Genomic DNA, 22,365 nt, shown 5'->3' on the forward strand with positions numbered 1-22,365 from the left:
AAGAATACAACACTGCAGTATTTACGTTACATTGTAGGTATATATGCTGCTTCACAAATCCAGAAATTATGAGTGGTCTAAACTTTCAGTAAACTGGATTATTTTTTTTCCCCAATAAACATTTGAATAAAAGTCACAAACAGGTACTTACATAAAGGTTTCAGCCAGAGCACCTAGCAGAGTTTACCAACTGTGACAATTCCCACAACCTTTTCAAATACAATTTCCAACTATATCACTTATCGCTATGATTCTAAGAAGCAAGAATGAACACAGTGTTTTTACACAGCTCAAGGCTGTGTACTAGGATAATATGGCTTTATGCCTAGTGTTTGTCTCATCAGAGGGAGGTGAAATACCGGCTGCAGAAATTCTTTGAGGTCTTCAGTTGAAAATTATTACTGATCTGAGTTTGAGTTTGCATAACTAATTTCAAGTCCTTTCAAGGCCCAGCTCTGACTCATGTTTCTTTTCTGCAGTTTGCCAGTGTCTCCTTACAGATTTACTTCAGTTGTGAGCACCTATGTGTAGTCAACGCAGCTTGTGCAGACATGTCAAAGACAGTTTGAAACTAGCAGTTGCCTGAAGCTCAGCACAGGCTAACAACTCCTTTTCAGAGCCAGGTTTCCTGGAGAAGCAAAATTCTTTATCTCTTTAGCCATTCTTAGTAGCAGTACACAGTACAGGGTAGCTCAAGGACAGCACAAGTATGTTCTCTGGTATGTATGCACCAGTATATATATCACTGTATTTCCCCTGTAAACATAAAATGGTAATTAAGCAGCAAAGTAGTTTCACAAATAACTATAGTGTAAAATCAAGCATAATGATGCTTAGAATTCTGACGTGTTAATTACTATGTATACATGCAGCAGTTTACATTGGTTATTATTCACTCTAGCTAAGTACTGTATGCTAATCATAGACAAAAGTTGCATTAAGTTGTCCAGATAGTTCTATTAAAGGAAAAAAAAATAAACAAGCTGGGCTAAAGCTTTAAATGCTCCACCTGAAACCAGCAAACAGAAATGCCCTTAATTCAACCAATATGACTTGGGCATTAGACCAAATTTAGAAGACTGTGCAATGCATAGCAGTACCACTGCACAACTAAAAGATCTGAAGAGTCAACTTTTAAATTGCTCATTAGAGGTACCGTTAACCTTCTCCTTTGAAAAGAAAAAAAACCCAACTAAATACAGCAAAAAGATTTTGAATGCATCATCCAGTCCCACTCCACTCCCAATGTGCAGCTCCACTGTCACACATTTACGCCAGATGTGACATTGCCATCATCATTCTATACTGAGCCCTAGGCCACTCAACTGCTATAAGAGCACTACAGCTATTTCTGACTTTCTGGAATGGGGCCAATATTTTCCCCAGAAATAAAGGTTAGAAAATGAAAAGTGCACCAATTGTATCTCTCTTATCTCTTCCTGGAGAAGACTAGGCAAGTTAATGGGAAAGAAATCCATCAAGAGTTGTTAAATACAAAGCACTGTCTCTGACTCAGGAAGTTCCTGAACCACAGATTGCTTGATGGTAGGAATACTTGTGGAAGCGTATAATGTTCCATCAACATCCAATTTTGGACATTGTCTAAGACAGGATACTGGGCTAGATAAGACATTCAATCTGACACAGAGAGGCCATTCTTACGCTCTGAGGTTCTTGAGATATATTTGGAGGTCTGAAATAGAAAGGCCTGATTTTTAATAAAGGTAAAGGAGTGCTATAGATGTTTGTGGTTTCTTTGAACCTACTGTAATTATTTCAGGATTTTGCCTTCAGTCTTATTTTTTACCGTTGTAATGCACCACACCTTTCAAGTATTAGGCATTCAAAGAGCTGGTAAAGGCAGTTTGGTGGTGTTAGAAGGTAAATTACAGCTCTGCTGAATGCTTTGCTTGGGTATTGGCTTTAGAAGCTCTATGTAAAGCAGTGGTGCTGAATGGCCTTATTAACAACTCTGAGGCCAGTGTGTGTGAAAGTGACAGCACTGGGACAAGGAGATGTTTTATCTCTCCCTAGCAGTGAATGAAATGCTTATTGACCTGGTTGAACTTTAAAAGTCAGCTCATTATAGTCAAATAGAAGTTCTTGGGCTTCATTCCAGATTACAGATGCACAAAGATAAGCATGTATATGCTAATTAAATGCATCAGAGTTTATATAGGCCAAACAGTTAAAGAGAAAAGTTTGAAACAGGGTTGAACTGCTCAGATGCAAAAGCAGAAGAAAACAGGGGAAATAATCACCCTAAATGCTTTGTACTCTTTTTTATTTTGCTACTTATAAAACTGCATTTGAGAAATAAGCGGCTGTAGACTCTGGTCAACATGGCATCAATCTGAACTGAGTCACACAAACATTTTTCAAGTGAACTAACTCTTGTCTCTTGATTTTACAGACAGAACCCTCTGCATAACCTGTTTTAAGCAATTCAAGATGCACCTCAGAAAATCCTTGGCCCAAGGGCAGAAGATTTTTAAAACATTTAAAGTGAATGAAAAAAAACAAGGAGATAAAGCTGCACAATGGTTTAGGAGATAAATTCCTGGAAGGGCAAAAGGAAATTGTTTTAAAACATCAACTGTGATTATCAACGTTAAAAGGAAACATGAAATTTTTCAGTTTAAGATATGAAGACTGTGATGACAGGAAGAGAACCAAGAGGTAAAAATGTCCAGCAAGGCCAGACTACACTATACACAAGATATAGGGACAGATTCAAGTAAAAATAATGTTCTTGGACTGGACAGATGGTTAACCATGCATACTAAGGCTTTAATCTCCAAGTCACTCTGTCCTCTGTACATCAGAGTGACTATTAGGCTAGGCTGTATGACTATTCATCATAATCTCTAGCAAATAAAATATCCCTATAAATCATTCCTTTTCCCTTTTTTTTTTCTTTTCAAGCCACCTTTTTTTTCCATATCACATGCCACTGATAAAAAAAAAGTGCAGAGTCCATAAAGAATAGTGCAGTACAAATTTTGCCACAACTTCATTCTTAGTCAGGACTGAGAGAGTTTAATGCTCGTACTCTTCAAGGTCTGTGCTCCAATGGCCCTGATCAACTGTCTAAGCCTGAGTCAGGAAATCAGATTTGTTACTGTCTTAACGTGTGAAAAGAACTAAAGCAGGATGGAGCTTCATCAAGCAGCTATCATTCACATGTAAACCTGAAAGGCAGCGAATGTGAGTCTGAATTTAGGTCTTTCAAACTGAAATGGTGGAGACAACTATATCTAATTATCTAGACTACTGCAATTTTTGGTTGGAATTACTGAATGCAAAATGACATTATTTTTGCCCATAATTTTCAATGAAATACAGATTTTTAATCCTTGATACAGAATAAACATGTAGCTGACAAGTAAACTCTAGTTCACAAAGATTTAAATCACTAATACTTAACCTGAATACATCCTTATTCTGTTATTCTGATGCTTATGAATTGCAAAACAGACTAAATATATGTTCTGTTGAAAGCAGAACAAACAATAAAAGTGAATCTTGTATTCTGAGAGTCAAGGAGGCATAGAAACATGTATTGCTTCTCCAGTAAAACAAAGCATTACTTCTACAAAGAAGAAAACATACTGATTCACCAATGCAGAGCACAGACACCCTGGATGAACTCCAACCAAGGGCAATATCCTTTGTGATTCTTAGAGGTGCAAATGTACCTGATGTTTCAAGGTTCAAATGTGTGTTTTCAAGGTTTACCTTCTTCCTACTATTCAGGATAAGAAGTCTAATTTTTCAAAGGTCAGATACATTTAAGTCCCCATTTGTCTTTGAATTAGTGCACAAAAGCAAGTAAAAGAGAGGACTTGATAGGGATCACATAGATGGGGAGTAATGAGGAAGTGGAATTGTCTTAAACTATTTTTAAACATATGAGGAAACTTATTTTTTTCCCCCTTTCTTTTTCCTAATAAATTTTATTATAGTGGACAACATTACCTTGCTTTATACATGATGTAATGCTGTCTTGCACACTATTATTAAGACTTTTAGTCCTAATGCTGCTTACAGCAAGTTTTTTGTGTGTAGTTTATGATGGAGAATTTAATCATAAGCCTGTTCACCTGCATGAGGCAGACAGCTGGAAACTGCTGTGCTATCTTGTGAGAGAATTTGTACTAGGATTTCCATCTGTGCTATATACGTGCCTGGAAGGGTACCAATAACAATTACTGATCATTGCAGAGATCATCCCTAACTGATGGCTCTTTCAGTGTCATTTTTGAACACATTCCAGTTTTCTTTAAGTTCAGAGAGAGATTTGAACCATAGTGCTAAGGGAGAAAAAAAGCCAGGAGGCAGATTTCAGAGTAACAGCTATGTCATATATTGAAATTCTATTTTTACACGTCCATTTTTCTAGTTTTTACTGAGTCTCTCTCTTAACTCCAAACTAAATCATGAGATATATTCTGAAAGTTACTTCAGTGAAAGAATCCTCGACATCTAGGGCCTATGATAAGTAAAGAAGTACTTTGCAATCTTCAGCAAAATAGAACACGGTGGAGATAGTGAGGGCAGTGTTCAGAATTCATTATCACAGTCACTGTGAAGAGAATCTTCTCTTAAGTACTGTAGCAATTATGTGTAGCTAACTATTCAAACAGGAACCTAAGTTGTATACAGTTCCTTAAAAAAAAGACTGAAATCTGAAAGCTTGTCTTATGGCTGTGCAAGTCAAATACATCCAGGTAAAAACAAGCATACAGCACAGAAAAGGTATCTGAGGTCAGTATGATATGACAGAGAACACCAGCAATCTGAAATGTGCTTAAGTCACGGCAACTTTAACCTGATGCTGGAAGAAAAAAGTGATATGATATTTCTCAAGTCCTTCCATGCCACACAGCTTACTCCTTGTGTTTATCCAGCAAACCTGCTTTTCCAGAGATCTCTCCAGGTTGCACCAGATAGCAGCAATTATCACACATTGCAAAATGCCATAGTAGACAGCAATCTGATTAGAACTGTAGCATTTCTTTTGCAAACAGTCTACTTCAGTTACAGATTAACAGAAAGGATTTAATTTATTGAAGGAGAAAATTAGTAGCTGATAAAACCAAGGTATGAAAGAAAGCATGATGGAAATTACAGGAAAACTTCAGGACCTGATTTTAGTAAATGTTTTACCTTTGGCACTTTTAGGTGAGAAGTCTCATCAAGACCAAATAAACTTTCCATTATTAAAGATTAATTAGAGATTATTAAAGGTTTCACCTTGTCCAGTGAAAAAAACACAGTGATTTTACTGATTTGTAAAAGTCAGCTCAACATCCCTGAAGTCAGGCCTCAAATTAACATAGTAAGCGTAACAAAAAACCCGACCTTGTTGGAATAGTGGAATTATAAACTAATCTATTAAACTTTTCATAACTGCCACCATGGAACATGGAGGTAAAGGAATAGGGTGGTAATGTCTTTTCCCACTTCTGCTATAAATCTCACTTATCTCTCCAGGATCTATGTGACCAGCACATCCTGCTTGAACAGTATTCACATTTAATCTGTAGTACCGGAAACAAAAAGGAGGAATAATAAAATGGGTAGAATTCCCTGCCAAACTTATAACAAACGGCAAGTTCCAACAACTTCTCCTGTCCTCCCTTTCACTACCCAGAAGCATATGAAAGGTAACTTGCAGTTTAATCTCTTTAGCAATATCTGACCCAGCAGACTTAAGAGTATTTTTTGTATTCCCATACCTAGACAAATTCACTATGCACCATAAGCCTAATTTACTAGAATGTTGTAGAGCCCATTGTAAGGATGGGGGGATTCTATAGAAACAGATCTCTGTGTTAGCCAGAAAGAAAAGCTTTTCTGAATTTCTTTCACCTGGCAATCAGTGTAACCCTAGTCACTTTTCAAATTGTCAAGGCTCATAAACTATTTTACTGGAAGTGTGAATAAGCAGAAAGGCTTCTGTATTAAAAATATGATTGGCAGCAGCAAGTCTTAGCACACCATCTGCAGTGATTGCACTCAAATATTTATTATGTAAGTTCCACTACAGAATAGTCAATAAGCTTTGTCAGAAAGAGGGATGAGAGTTCAGAGGAGAACGCTGTATGTCAAGCAGCCTGTGACAGTTTAAAGAGACTACAGAAATATATGCATCCAGGAGAGCTGTCAGGCACTTAGAAGCTGGAATATAGCATTTAGTCACTCTCGGTTTCATGAATACGCACTGGATTATTATATGTAAGGAAACTGCAGTTCTAACGATACTGTGGACTGCAATACAGGTGCATGTGCTGCCAAGGATGACCTTCCTGACAAGCACCTTATCCTCATCTCAATGCTCTGGATTCTCAGTGACACACTTCACCCTCACTTTGACATAATGAATACAGACTTCCTCAGAACATTGTCTTAAAACCTTGAATGCCCAAAAGTCGAATGACTTGTCTCAAAAGGAGGCAGAAACTCCTCCTTCCTTGCTTTTTCTGTTTCTTAAAGGTCTCTTCTGAACTGTTATAGACTGCTAACTTTTTAACAGCCATCATTTTCTCTTCCTCAGGAATCTAAGGACCAACAACTATTTCACAAATAGGATTTGGATTGTTCTGTGCTTCAGGTTGTCTCTTATGCAGACTAATACTGCCCTGCCAGTGTTTGTTCAGCAGTTGCCATTGTCTGATACAATAGGCCTGGGTTACCATTTATCAGACCTGTTCTTCCAGCTAGTCTACATTCTGTGGCCTGGCCACTTCCAGGATGGGGAGATTCTTTACAAAAATACTTCTGATAATCACGTTCATAATAAATTTAAAACTGAAACAAATGCTCTGAAAAGTATTTTGATTAATAGTCCTGATATAATGCTTTTTTTTTTTTCCTCTTAGGCTTCTTGGTTCCAAGAAAATAAAATACCATCTTTCTACACTTCAGCTGGATTTCATTATCTTTTCCAAAATGTTCATATTTGCAACTTTAGCTGCTTTCTGCAAGTTCAGTGCAAGCTCTGCAGAGTAGCTTTACTGAAAGGGAGTTAAAAAAAATATCACTATGCATAAGTTAAGTGTAAAAGTCCATTAAAATGGAAAAGGTTAGAAATTAATAATAAAATTTAAAAAACTTTATAATTAACATGAAAAAGTTCTTCAAACAAAATGGTGTTTTTGCTTAGAAAATATCTGCCCATCTCTTACCACTCTTCTCACCGAGTCACAGAATTGCTCCCAGCACGTTTTTTTGCTCTTTCATATATACCCAGCTGTAGGTTCTCAGATTCTTTGCAGAAGACAAGTATGCTCAGTAAACCAAATACCACAAAGCTCCTGATACAAGTATGCTTAACTGAGATGACCATAAAATAATCCCTTGAATTCACTGTGGAGAGAAATGATCTACTGAATAGTATGAATGCCCTCTGCAGGTAGAACAAGAAACCACTGTAATTCTGGGATTGATTTCAGTTTGTCTATGAAGAAGGTTCTAAATAAACAAGTCTGTATTAGTCCTTATTAGCCTCTTCTGACATTATCTGAAAATTGTAAATGGTACAGTGGTATCTCCTGATATCACTGGTATAAATCGATCACAGACTTTTCACCAGTCATAAAAACAGGCTGTGTCTCTACTGCTGAATTATATAGAAACATAGAGAAAGATTGGACTCTGCACCCTTGTTCATCAATGCTGCTTAATTGTTACAACACTCCTAGCATGGTGTGACTGTACTAGCTAGTATTCTTTCCTATACCCTCTGTATGATGCTATCTGTGAGCGTTTCACAAGTCCCAATAGTTGTTGCACATCCTTCACATCATTCTAAATATTTTGAGCTGAAAAAAAGTCTCACACACAGACATGCATGCACACACAAATTATACCTAGAGCCAGAGCAATACTCTATTTTGTCCAGGTCACATCCAGGGCCAGCTGACATATATTTGTATTGTAGATATAACCAGTTCTTTGCCATCTGGCCTCTGATCAGGAGACCAGTCCCCTCTCTCTAAAGCCTCTAAACGTACTGCAAGAGCCAGGTTTTGAGGTAATCAATACTGCATTTCCCTGAAGGATCAGTTTAGTGTGGGGGACACCATACGTTAGGTAGCCCATGAGCATCAGGTGAAAATAGCTTCCCGTTGAAGCTGTTATCAAAGCACATGCTAAACCACCAGGCCTATATAGGCCTGCTCTGATCCTACTGCAGTCTGTCCACCACATATTGCCAGAGATTTCAGAGCCTCTGTCACAGCAATCCTCTATTCTTCACAGGAAAATAGCAGTCAGCAACTATTGTATGCCTGAACTCTGTGACATTCAGCCCCATGACCTCCATCTCAGCACATCCATGCTGGTTTTCTGATTGGCCAAGTCTGCTGTGGATGAGATCAACAAAAATATAAATATACACACTCAATTTAAGAGAAGAATGATCTCATCCCCTAGGCAAAGATGAACACGAATAAAACTGTTTGAAGACTATTATGAATTCAGAGAAGGAAACAAGGCATTTAAACACAGTCATTACTGGAATAAGAGGACTGATGGACACCATGTGGAGTGTAGTAAATGCCATCTGCAACAAGAGTAACAAAGCAACAAAAGTACTAGAAATCAAAACCAAAAAGGATGGTCGTGTGACAAAGAAAAATCTATAGCCATACTTAATAGTTGCCATCACCCTTGTTATTCCCAAAGGAGCTCCTAAGAGCTTCCATGAGAGCATGCCCAAGACATCTTGCTTCAGGGCAGATTCACTCAAGCAAATAGCCTTGATTTCAAGCTGCACATGAGCTGCAGTTCTAAATTCATATGCAGTACAGAGTAAGAGCATTCAAAGACTCTAGCTGCATGGACTTGCTTGTATTTGTCCCTAACTCTGCCATGGAAGTTCAGGTAAAGCATACAGTCTACAAAATCAATATACACCATTACAGTGCTTGTCTTTTCACTAAAAAATATGAACAAATTACTTCCTTTCTGTATTTCAGAAAGCAATGAGAGGTGTTTGCATAGAGCATCCTAAGCTACAAGCAGAATAAGAACTGAAGAGCAGAGAACTGTTTGATCAGCTTTGAGTTCAAAGACATGTCACAGCATATATAACTTGCAAACTGGATTATTGTGACAAAGGCAGTTATAAAAATACCTTTCTTTTCTTGTTCATACCTACAGCACACTTGAAAGTCAGTCTCCATATACATGGCTTTGGACTTGGTCTGATTCATTCTCAGTCTATCAAGGATATTAAGTCATATTTAAGGTCTATGAAAATCACATTGTATGAATGCTTATAGAGTTTTGAATCCTAATTTATATTTCAGTATTTACATTTTTTTTTTTTGCAAATGCAGCAATCTCAGTAGCTTACAGCAGAAAACCTAGTGCAGAGACATGCTTCTCATGGATGCTAAAGGTGTGCCAAGCACTGAGTATACAGAGCAACTATAAGAGCTCTGATTATCTGAAAATGCTTTTTTGAAAGTCCTGTATTAATGCCCCTCCTTTTATGTGCAACCTAACAGAGAGCAGATAAATCTTTACTTTTTTCCCCGATGCATCTGTTAAAACACTAATGGCAAGTTTACTTTTAAGAGTAAGTGTAACAATGAGCTTAGCAGCAAGAGGTTGGTTCCTTGGTTTATTTGCATGCTGTGTAACTTATCTGTTTTGCAAGTTTGCCCTGTTTCTAAATTGTATTTTCTCCTTGTCCTGTTTCTAAATTGTATTTTCTCCTTTCCAAAGAATGCACAGGTGGTTTTCAGGTTTTTTTTTTATATGTACGGTTGTAAGTGGGTTTGTTTTGTGTGTGTATGTACACATATCATGCCTACTTCCTGAATGCCACTATAGTTCAAACTCTACTTGATTTTCCTGGAGTTTATGTAACCCAAAATTTGTTACTTGCCATAAACTTCTTACGTTAACTGTGAGATCTGTAGCTGTCTCCACTGATACGCAAGCTAGCACTGTCTACATCCCTGTCCTGCCAAAGACCTGTCTAATTCATATTTCCTTCAGAAAATGCCACCACCACTATACCATTTGGCACTTTTTTGATTCTTTGTCAACTCTTTTCTTTCCAGTACAGCTACCTCAAGGCAGTTACTGCCAACGTTAAGCTTTTACTATTAAAAAAAACCCAGCTTAATTAACTTGCCAATACATTTTATTAAAAACAGACTATACACCTTGGGTGGGTTTTGGCAAAGTTCCCAAGCTAGGCTCTTTTTCACACCCTATTGCATAAACTGAAGTGAACATTTATCGAGGTGTCTGCAAGTGAAATATCCAAGAAAGCAGGGACTATAGAGCTGCCAGGTTTCAAAGTACCTGGGCATATCATTCAGAGCATCTAGAATGTAACATGTCAACAGGTTGTCACAGCCACAGACTGAGACTTAACAGGAAGGCAGAGCATGGTAAGTTTTCTGCATTTTTAACATAGGCCAATGCTTACTTTGTGATTTGCAGGAGGTTTTATGGTTAATACAATGTATATTAATTCTCAAGGCTCTTAAGATTATGAGTGTATCTTTGCATCTTAACTTAATTTCAAGATGGGATTTTTTTTTTTGTTAATATTTATTAGTTAATAACTATCATCTGCAGCTCCCATCACTCCTCCAAATATCATTACAATTATTCTTAAATCTACAAGGCAAATCATCTCAGTCTGATTAGGAGGAAGACTAGAGTTTTAACTTAAAACTATTAACATTTGAACTGAAAGTAAGTAATATAAGATAAATGATGAAATTAAACCCAACAATGATTACTGCTAGAAGAAAACTAGTAAGGATCCAGAGATTGATTTCCAAGAACTGCTGGGTATTCTGTTCCTCCATACTTATTCACATTTCCGTGTCATTAAGAAATGTGTGTAATAACCATTCTATAAAGAACAAAATAGAAAAATAAATGAATCGACAATGCACCATCACAACCCACATACGCTGCAATTAATTTTTGAGCACCATCTGCTGGTTTACTTGTAAAACAACAACTACATTTCTCAACTGCTGGTAACACGGGATACTTACCAGGTCTGTACTGACCTATCACTTATTTTGTTACATATTTACTAAAAGTTCCCACGAGTCACGCAGTATCATCATTCTAGTGGAAATAACAGAACTCATGTAATAATGGACAGCTATAGAGAAGATGTGTTGCAAAAGTTAAAATAGCTGCTCTGTTGTTAACATGGGTTGAGATAAGCCTGTCACAATGATGTTTTTAAGCTGAAAAGGTTTCTGAGGTACACTGAAAATGAAAGCAACTTAGCCACTGTTTGTGTCTTAACATACCACATGTCACCCCTACCACAACTCTTCAGCAAGGAAACAAGAGGTATCAATGCTGTCTTTTATTTCTTGCAGATTCTTAGACACTACTGGAAAGAGTTATAGAGAAATCTAGAGAGAATCTCACCTTCAAATATATTATTATGACTACTTCATGCTCACCTCTTGCTCCTAGCAATACAGTGCCATCTGGTTTTTCTTTTGTCTTTCTCCTTACTCCTTTTCAGTAAAACTTTTAGGACAAGTTGACAAGGTCCTGTGTTAGGAGCCTGGATTTTGACGGGGTTAACTATTAGCAAATCTGGAGTCTTTTTCCTTCTCTCTAAACACTAAATAAATATTTGCTAAGGTTGCATTTATGGAAATACTTTGTAATAGAAGAAATCTGTACTTGCTTTCTGTTAAAGATAATTTGTTTCCAGTTTGAACTGACCTGTAAGTGTCCAGTTTTGAAGACAGGATTTGAATCTTGTCACTTTGTTCCTATGCTTCTGATAAATGTACTTAAGTATTTTTTTAATACCTAAAAAGAAAAAAAAAAAAAGAAAAAAAAATAGTTTCAGTATCAAACTGAAGGTATAACCTGCAAGGCCTAGATATAAAATGCTGGTCTGGTGATATGCTGAACAGTTATTTACTCAGTTTTAATACTGAATTAGTGAATAGTCACTAAAAATTTTCAATTGAAATATTAATTTATTTATATTCCACAATTTCCCTGTTTACTGCCCAGAATATTGTAGTCAGTCTGGGTATATTCTGTATAATGGTCAATATTTCACTGTAGACACTTGTCAAGAAAATCATGACTCCTACAATATGCCAACAAATGCTTAACCCTTTTTTCTTTTTTTCATGTCAAGCACATAGGACAGCTTCTGCATTTTTAGTTAACTGTATATGTTCAGGACTGAGTCTCTGGATCCCTGTGGAGGCTCACAAAAATTTAAATCAAAGTAGAATAGCATGCAGACTGCTACTGTTCATGAGTGGAGTCTTAAGAATTAAAATATGCTTCATATTTCAAGGAACCCTAACACTTCACACAGCAGAAAAAAACCCCCACCCAAGTTAGTCTGTATCAAAATGGTTGTAAAAAGAGAAAATGCAGTGAATTCTTAATAACCATTAATAATTTGCAGGAATCCCAAGGGCATTGATAGAGTTTCATTTACAAGAATACAAGAGTAGAGTTAGTTAGAGTTAGGAATAAACACAAATAGAAATGTTTCTGTGATTCCTTTATATTCCAATTAAGACATCATTATTTTTGCATTTGCAAAACAGCAGTTTAAAGTTTTGCTTTGTGCTCTCTTGTTTTTTCTAAAAGGGGTAAGTCTAGTATGATGAAACTATATAAACCACTTTTTATTTATCATAGTTCTATAGAGGAAGAAAATTAACTAAAAAGTTTAATACAACAGTTTATCTAGTTGCCTGGTTGTATCTAGTTCACTTCATCTTTTCCCACTAACAACTTTTTTTCTCTTGGGTCACAGTGATATTCTTCCTAAACCTGTACCAGTCCCATGATACTCTGTCTAGCACCTAGGGACATCCTGATGCATGGGATCTGTTTTATAATTCAGCACTGGCACCATTCCATTTGTAGGAAATAGCTAGAAGCTGTTGCACAAGTTACTAACTATCACCATAAACAACTATTACTTGTAAAATATTCTCAACAGTTTAAAAATACAGTCCAATGAAATGCAATTTACATTGTTAAAATACTGATGTTACAAATGAGTTCCAAGTGAATTCCCAGCTTATAGCTAACTATAGAACAAGAAACACAATGTTGAGGGGTTTTTTTTGGCTCTAGTTTTGGAAGCATTAACCAGCAGTTGGAATGTCTGCAAATTTTCAACAAAGTTCCTTCCTCAGTTCTAGGAGGATCCTCTTTTGATGCTCCACTAAAGTTTCAGGATGTTTTTTTCTGTTGCATCCTGCTTTAGGTCCAAGATAAAAGCTCTCTTGGAAGCCCCCTACAAGTTTCACATTCTTCCAAGGAAAAAAATTACAATAGAATGTCCATCTAAGGAAGAACTGCATCCTAGTAAAAGAAGGTGGGAACAGACTGCCAGCAATTAATAATACAAAGTAGCATGCAACAGAACTTGGAAGAATCTTTTAGAGCTAATTTTGCTCCAAGAAGTCCACAGCTCTTTATCGTTACAGACTGAGTTAATGTGTGCATTAGAGTATTCCTGTCTATTAAGGAAGACTTGCATTTTAAATGTTTATATTGATTTCCTGGTTCAACTGTTGTTTAGCAGATGCTGCCAAAGTGAAAGACTAGTTTCAAGTTTCCTTGCGTATTTCTGTTATTGCCCTAACCTTTTTAGTCAATAGTTACAGTGGACTTCAGAATAGACATAGGTGACTAAATCAATTCCCAAAAGCTTTAATTTGTTTACAGCAAGTAGAATTGTTAGCATCTTTACCATTGGTATTCTTAGGCGATACAAGACTGGATATTTGCAGAAAGCAGATAAAAGTATCAGTTCTTAATTTAACAAGCTTCCTGTGCCATCTTATCTGTGTTTTACATGTGCAAGAAAAGCAACAGGGTCTCTCATCTCATAGTTACTCAGTTCCATAATGAGTAACTTCAAGTATAACAGCACGGGTCTTCAGAGCACCTGCAGATCCACAGGATCAACAGCTACACCCTACACCATTCCACTCTTGTCTCTCTGCCTACAAGGTTAAAGGTTACAATACTATTCCAGCTCACTCGCTCTAATGGTCTTTTCCTATTACAGTGCCCTGTAAATCACTTAATGCAACAGATTGGAAACACAGGGTTGAAGGGAGGAGTTATGAGGAGAAAATGCATATTATGCCATTGATTCCCACTGCTTTTGTAGCTGAACCCAAATGAAGAAAATTGAGAGTGCTTCACACCCCTAGGGTCTAGCTCCCCTTTGTCTCTCCAACATGCTGGTTTAAGATTGCTGCATCCACATGCTTCTCCTACAGTTTGGACAAGTAAAACTGAGCCTACCAGCAATGATCTGACAAGCCATCAATTATATATTTGCATTTCACCACTGAGGTCTACCCTTCTTTTATAAAACCTGAATTAGAATCACAGAATCAGCTAGGCTGGAAACGACCTTTAAGGCCATCAAGTTCAACCATTACCCCAGGACTGCCAAGACCACCACTAAAGCATGTCACCGAGGCTCTCATCTACACGTTTTTTTAACACTTCCAGGGACAGTGATCCAACTGCTTTCCTGGGCAGCCTGTTCCAGTGCCTGACCAGCCTTTCCGTGAAGAAATTTTTCCTAATAGCCAATCTAAGCCTCCCCAGTATCAGCTTGAGGCTGTTACCTCTTCACTTGTTACTTGGGAGACGAGACCAACCCCCACCTCAGTATAATCTCCTTTCAGGTAAGTGTAAAGAGTGATAAGGTCCTGCTGGCTACTCCATTTCTGATACGCGCCATGATGCAATTGGCCTTCTTGGCCATCTGGCCACAAGCTGGCTCATGTTAAGTGGCCATCAATCAGCACCCCCAGGGCCTTCTCCATGAGCAGCTTTCCAGCCACTCTCCCCCAAGTCTGTAGTTGCATGTGGTTGTTGTGGCACAAATGCAGGACCTGGCACATCGCTCTGTTGAACCTCATACCATTGGCCTCAGCCCATCAATCCAGCCTGTCCAGATCCCTCCACAGAGCCTTCCTATCCCTTAGCACATCAACACTCCCAGCCAACTTGGTGTTTGGAAATTTACTGAGGGTGCACCTAATCCCCTCATCCAGATCATCAATGAAGATATTAAACAAAACTGGTCCTAACACCGAGCTCTGAGGGACACCACTAGATGCCAACTAGATGTGACACCATTCACCACCACTCTTCGGGCTTGGCCATCCAGACAGTTTCCAACCCAGCAAAGAATCCATCTATTCAGGCCATGAGCAGCCAATTTCTCCAGGAGAACACTGTGGGAGACAGTGTCAAATGCTTCACCTAAGTGCAAATAGACAACATCCACAGCCTTTCCCTCACCAACCAGGCAGGTCACCTTATTGTAGAAGGAGATTGGGATGGTCAAGCAGGACCTGCCCTTCACGACTCCATACTGACTAGGTCTGATCCCTGCCTTTTCCCACATGTGCTTTGTGATCCCACTTAGGATCATCTGCTCCCTGACTTTCTGGCACTGAGGTCAGGCTGACAGGCCTGTAGTTTCTGGGCTCCTTCATGCCTTTCTTATAGAGAGGCAAAAATGGGCTATACCATAATCTTTTTGCACAGTTTAAAAAATACTGCCTTATTAGAAGAAACAATCTTTGTTTTTTATCCCACTGCCCAGTCATTGGATGGGAACAGATTTAATATATGCTTTTAAATACATGAATGGAGTCCAAGAGCATCATTCGTCTCACACCACAGGCAGACTAGCACTGTTACAAATGTTTGGTGTCAGCATACAGCACACCACTAATTTAAAATGTTGTAAAACACTGTGTTATGGTATTGCTTTATATCCTACCTCCTTCAAAATTTAATTTTAGGGATTTATCTCTTCTCTGCAAGACAGCTAGCTACATAGTCCTGGGAAGGCAATAATCCTTCTGTGAAAACTCATGTTATTTTAAGACATCTATTATTCTGTAGTAGGCCAGTGCCAAGAATTTTAATGTAAAGAAAAATAGATGGAAGAGAAAAGACTTTGTGCTTCATATATCAGAAGACTGTGCTGGGCTCAGATTCAAAAGGCAGACAATCCTTCCTGTGAAAAAAATAAAACAGACAAGATGGAAAGAGAAGCAGTAAATGAGCAGAAGTGAATTTATGTAACCTGAACACCGTTTAAATAGGCTCACAGTTGACCATCTCTTTTCCAGTTTTTTGGTGGCATTTTTGCTTGCTTTGGTTTTGTTTGTTTGTTTTGAAGTTTTATTTGGAGCGTTTTTTTATTTGTTTTGTTTTTTTTTGTGTGTGTGGGATTTGATTGTTTTGGGGTTTTTTTGAGGGGGAATGTTGTGTGTTACTGTCTAGTCAAGTGACTTCTTTAGTTAAAACAGCGTAGGAAGATACTTATATTTGCCTCTTCTCAGCTAACATACCTCTCGCAATAGGACAGAAAAGAGCCTGAAACCTACTTGCTGAAGTTCATTAGAAATATTCTTTTTCTATGATATATAAAAAGTAGGGTGGAAGGAAAAAGCTAGGGCTCAGTATAAGGGAACAGTTTTAAATACAGCTCTGTAATCATGTAATTTTTTTTCCTTCTAAGGTCAAAGAATCATAGAATAATTAGGGTTGGAAAGGACCTTAAGATATCTAGTTCCAACCCCCCTGCCATGGGCAGGGACACCTCACACTAAACCATGTCACCCAAGGATCTGTCCAACCTGGCCTTGAACACTGTCAGGGATGGAGCATTCACAACCTCCCTGGGCAACCCATTCCAGTGCCTCACCACCCTTATAGTAAAGAACTTCTTCCTTATATCTAACCTGAACTTCCCCTGTTTCAGGTTGAACCCATTACCCCCTGTCCTATCACTGCAGTCCTTAATGAAAAGTCCCTCCCCAGCATCCTTGTAGGCCCCCTTCAGATACTGGAAGGCTGCTATGAGGTCTCCACGCAGCCTTCTCTTCTCCAGGCTGAACAGCCCCAACTTCCTCAGCCTGTCTTCATACGGGAGGTGCTCCAGTCCCTGATCATCCTCGTGGCCCTTCTCTGGACTTGTTCCAACAGTTCCATGTCCTTTTTCTGTTGAGGACACCAGAACTGCACACAATACTCCAGGTGAGGTCTCACGAGAGCAGAGCAGAGGGGCAGGATCACCTCCTTTGACCTGTTGGTCACGCTCCTTTTGATGCAGCCCAGAATGCGGTTTGCTTTGTGGGCTGTGAGCTCACACTGAAGCCGGCTCATGTTCAGTTTCTCATCGACCAACACCCCCAAGTCCTTCTCTGCAGGGCTGCTCTGAATCTCTTCTCTGCCCAACCTGTAGCTGTGCCTGGGATTGCTCCGACCCAGGTATAGGACCTTGCACTTGTCATGGTTAAACTTCATGAGGTTGGCATCAGCCCACCTCAGAAGTGTGTCAAGGTCCCTCTGGATGGCATTCCTTCCCTCCAGTGTATCAACCGAACCACACAGCTTGGTGTCATCGGCAAACTTGCTGAGGGCGCACTCAATCCCACTGTCCATGTCAGCAACAAAGATGTTGAACAAGATCGGTCCCAACACCGATCCCTGAGGGACACCACTCATTACTGGTCTCCAGCTGGACGCTGAGCCATTGACCACAACTCTTTTGTGTGGCCTTACAGCCAGTTCCTTATCCACCGAGTGGTCCACTGTCATGGTTTAAACCCAGTCAGCCATAAATCACGCAGTCGCTCTCTCACTCCCGGCCCTTCTTGCCCTTCCCCTGCTCCTGGAGGGATGGGGAGGAGAATCAAAAGAATGCAGCTCCCACGGGTTGAGATAAGAGCAGCCCAGTAACTAAGGTATAACACAAATCACTGCTGCTACTACCAATAATAATAATGATAAGGGAAATAACAAGGGAAGAGAATACAACTGCTCACCACCTGCTGACCCGATAACTCACCCCACCCTGCCCGACCTGGCACCGACTGATACCTTGTCCAATCCCGCAGTGAACTAGCCCTTCTGGGTAACTCTCAGTTACATCCTGGGCATGACGTGCTGCGGTATGGAATACCTCTTTGGTCAGTTTGGGTCAGGTGTCCTGTCTCTGCTTCCTCCTGGCTTCCCCTCCTCCCTGCAAAGCATGAGACTCACAAAGTCCTTGGCCAGGCTAAACATTTGAGCAGTAACTAAAAACATTGGTGTTATCAGCTCTGTTCCCAGGCCGAAAGTCAAAACCACAGCAATGCACCAGCTACTAAGAAGGAGAAAAATGACTGCTACTGCTGAACCCAGGACATCCACCTATCGAATTGATGTCTCTCCAATTTAGCGACAAGGATGTCTCTCAATAGACAAGGTCTATCTATCTTAATCATTGACATTTAATCCAAGCAGTTTAGATTTTAAAATATATGTCTTTTGCCCTCAAAATTATCTTTCCAAATAAGTTGATAGGAAAGGCAGCCAAAATTAGACAGCTGTCGCTTCATCAAATGTCACATGACCCCAGACATGCCTCCTTTGATGAGTTAATTAGCATTCCAAGAGGGCCAGGCCTGCCCAGTATTTGAACGTATTCTGTATAATAGGCAGTATACTGCTTTTTCACAAGAGTTCTCATAAGCACTACAAAAACTAGAATAACTACTGAACATTTTGGCTACATAAATAAGGTATTTGACACTTGCGTCCTTTTCAGAAGAGCCACAAAATGCAATGAACCAGGTACGGAGACATCTTCTAAGCCTTTTTTCCTCAAAAAAATATTTTACCCAAAAATAAAAGCAAAGGGACCCTCTGTTACCCAGTGATGTATTTATGCTATTCATTCATGATGGGGGCAAAATATAATGATAGCGTAACAGTACAATATGGCCAAGGTATAATGTTTACTGCTTATATTACAACACATGAGGCCTTCTCACCAATCAGAAGCCAGTGTACTAAAAAGTATATGAACACATACACGCAAAAATATACTCCCTGCCTCTACAAATAAAAGTCATGAAAGATGTGCACAGCATACCACCACAAAATCTCAGCCAGTCAGTCTTGGCAGGACAGCAATACCACCACTGTCATTTTTATCTACCACTACCAAGACAAAGGACACTGCTGAAGAGTCAAAGGAAAATAGGGGCTAACTGGAGCAGTCTGTGTGGAATTATTTTAGTACAGAGCTTTTTACTTGCTGCAGCTGAGCCTGCCAAGTGAACTGCTTGAACATAAGCTTCCCACTTAAAGCTAATATGCATGATCCCACCTAATGTAGGCTTTACAAAATGACATCTGTAATTTGTTCCTACAGTGTCTAATAGTAATTTTCACTTCGTTTCCAACTTTCTTTTTATCTTCAGCTCATTATTTCAGTACTTATATGAATTAAGTAAGTCCATGAATTTTACTGGCAATTTCCAGGGTTTAGTGGCCATTGCCTCCTTTAGGAAACCATATGTGAAAATTTAGACTTTCCTGAAGTTTCTTTGAACATCCCGCTGCATGTGATTTTGGAATTCTATACAGCAAAAATAGCTTTTCCATACATTGCCATATGAAGCATCTAGAATCAACATTTAGCTAAGAGGAAACAGCAAAATAAGCAGAAAGAGGAATAACCAAATAATGTAATTTATTTCTATAAAGAGTTTTGAGTCATGTTGAATTTTTACTAGCCTGTACCTGAATCTCGTCTTCAATAGCACTGGATGACAGAAACTGGAAAGCTTCTGCTTATTTCCTTCACCAGCCTGAATTCAAATCCTTTACTTTATAGAATTTATGCCAATTCTAAGAAATATCCAAACCACAAATGTTGCAATACAGCTTCTAGGCTGAAACTTAAGGACTGCTTTTTAAAATTAAATCTCCATGTTACAGAACTACTATAAAATTATAAAATTATAATCTTGTGATTTTTTGGTTTTTTTTTGTTTTCTCCTCTCTTCCTGCTATGTGAATGTGTTCAATCTCATGTTTTGCACTCAATACATTTGTTTATTCTATCACTTGTCTTCCTCCCTAACTTTGAGTCAGTGCTCACGCTAGACAGAGTCCAAATAAATCCTAACCCTACATTTGAGGTTTTTTTTGCTACTGAGTCACAAATACTAAATAGTTTATCTAATAAATATAAAAATATCCTTCCTGTATCAGATCCAGACAACATGTGTGATATGAGATACAAAGATTTTGTGTGTGAAAATATACAGGATTATGTCCATTTAGCAAACCTGAGCCATTCTGTTCCCCCTCCACAGAGAAACTTGAGGAGGAAAGAAGATTCTCTAGGAAGTCTATGGTAGTACATGGGGTTTGCTCATCTGACAGACTTTCAGGAGAAAGTATTTTGTGAACATGCAAAAGTCTGTGATTGGTAAAAAACACACTGCTCAAAAAAGTCAGAAACAGTCTGCTTAGCTTCTGTAAGAATGGTAATTGTACATCTGGTGTCCTGAAATGCCTTCTCAGCTACAGAGAGGAACTTGGAAGAAACAGTGAGTCACACTACCAGCTTTTGATGTGAAAAACCTGCCAGTAAGTGCTTGTGGAATATTGCTGCTCTCCTTCTGCCTGGATTCCATGAAGTCCTGTCACCACAGAGCATTTAGAGTCAGGGATATTACTATTTCCAGCAGTCCTTCCACTTCTGCACACAGCACACCTCTGCTTGAAGTACTATGGATCCTGCACATCCTGAAGCCAGTGAGAGCATCCCAAAGGATTTTACCAAGCTAGAACAAACTCCAGTTTGCACTGTTAACAAGCCAAACCAAGATAAAAATTTGAAAAGATACAAAGATAAAAAAGAAACCTTTATCTTACTGAAATACCAAGAGCCAGAGGTTGTGATTTGTTCAGTAGTTAAGCAATGATAAACCCCTCTACTTACCAACCAAACCTACTTTATACCTACAAATCTAAAGTATATTCTTCAGTGCAAAAGTCTATTCAGTAGTATAAAAACAGGTAGTAACTAGTTTTCATTAATTCTCAGTAAGCTTCATTAAAACTACCAGATTGTAAATTGCTGCTTTTGCCTTAATTTTTTAGTCACAGAAAGACATTTCTGTTTGAAGCTTAAAGTATATTCACTAGTAATTCTTCAGTGTTGTTGTAATTTTTTTTCTGTAATGTTTCCTTTTACGTTTTCATATCTTTCTTTACTATTGCAACAAGACTTACCTACTGCCATATTTATATGAGCTTTATTTTTATAACTTCAAATGCTTTCCGTATTGTTTTAGTGATAGGTAAAACTTTATTTTTGGGAGTCTTAACTGCTTCCAAAAAAACATCGGCTATCACAGTTTTTATTATGAAATAAAAAAGGTGCTTCTTTCTGTATTCAGACCCCCTAGGTCCTAAGAAAGCATATAGCAGGTTATTGGTTCTTGCCATTTCAATAAAGGTAAGCTAAACTATGTAATACTGAAAAGGAAATAAAAATGGCTTCTATAAAGCCATTAGCAAAATAGCAATTAACTTTAAATTCTGGCATCCATGACATCTGGCTTCCCTTTCTCAGTGTACTTATTGTTGAGACAGCCCCATCATCCCCTGGGAAATTCATGAATGATAACCGCTAATATGATTACATGAATGCACTTAGTTTTGGCAAAAGAAACTTTTCAGAGCAAAAGAAGTTTTACCATCAATGAAAATTTAACTGAACATTACAACTTGAGACTTTTTATTTTTCAAATTACAAAGCATCATGAAACCAATTTTCTTTAAATCTGCAGTTATAAAGTACAAAGTCATAGAAAGACTTGGCCTTCTTAAAGGACAGGTAAATGTGATTTAATACTTGACAGAGCCTCAAAAGAATCTTTAAGTTGAACAGGCAATACTACAATGCATCCTATAAATTATTCTACAGACCCTGTAAAGCAGGGATAGCTTATAATTAATACTTGAAACAGGGGTAACATACTTAAGAACAAAAAAGGTTATGAGACTTATGAGAGATTTCTGATTCATCAGAAAGATCTCATTAGCTGTCACAATGAAATATTTAACTTCATTTGGCACAGAAGGAGATGAATCTATCCAGCGACTACTTATGCACAGCTAAGACAAAATCAGCTATTGCTGGATCTACTCTGGTAGGTCTATCTACTCATGAAAAATATTCTCTGTCAACAGTACCACGTACCTGGACTACAGATAAATAATCACCCTTAAAGTTGACTCTGTGTAGGGAAGTTAAAGCAGAATAACACTTCCAGGTCTCTAATAGTTTTACAACTTAAAAAGAAACAAACAAAGGAAACCTACCGTTCCAAAAACCCCAACAATACTTAAAACATTTATTATTAAAGCACTGCTTTCAGAAGAAAGAAGTGTGTTATTCCTATGAGTATTATTACCATCTAGCAATCCTTGCTTAAAGATCTATTTAGCTACTAGCTTGAAAAAAAGAGCTGTGTCACA

This window comes from Pezoporus occidentalis, unplaced genomic scaffold, assembly GCF_034315485.1.
Source record: "Pezoporus occidentalis ecotype Australia unplaced genomic scaffold, CSIRO_AGI_Poc_V1 ctg354, whole genome shotgun sequence".
Taxonomy (NCBI): domain Eukaryota; kingdom Metazoa; phylum Chordata; class Aves; order Psittaciformes; family Psittacidae; genus Pezoporus; species Pezoporus occidentalis.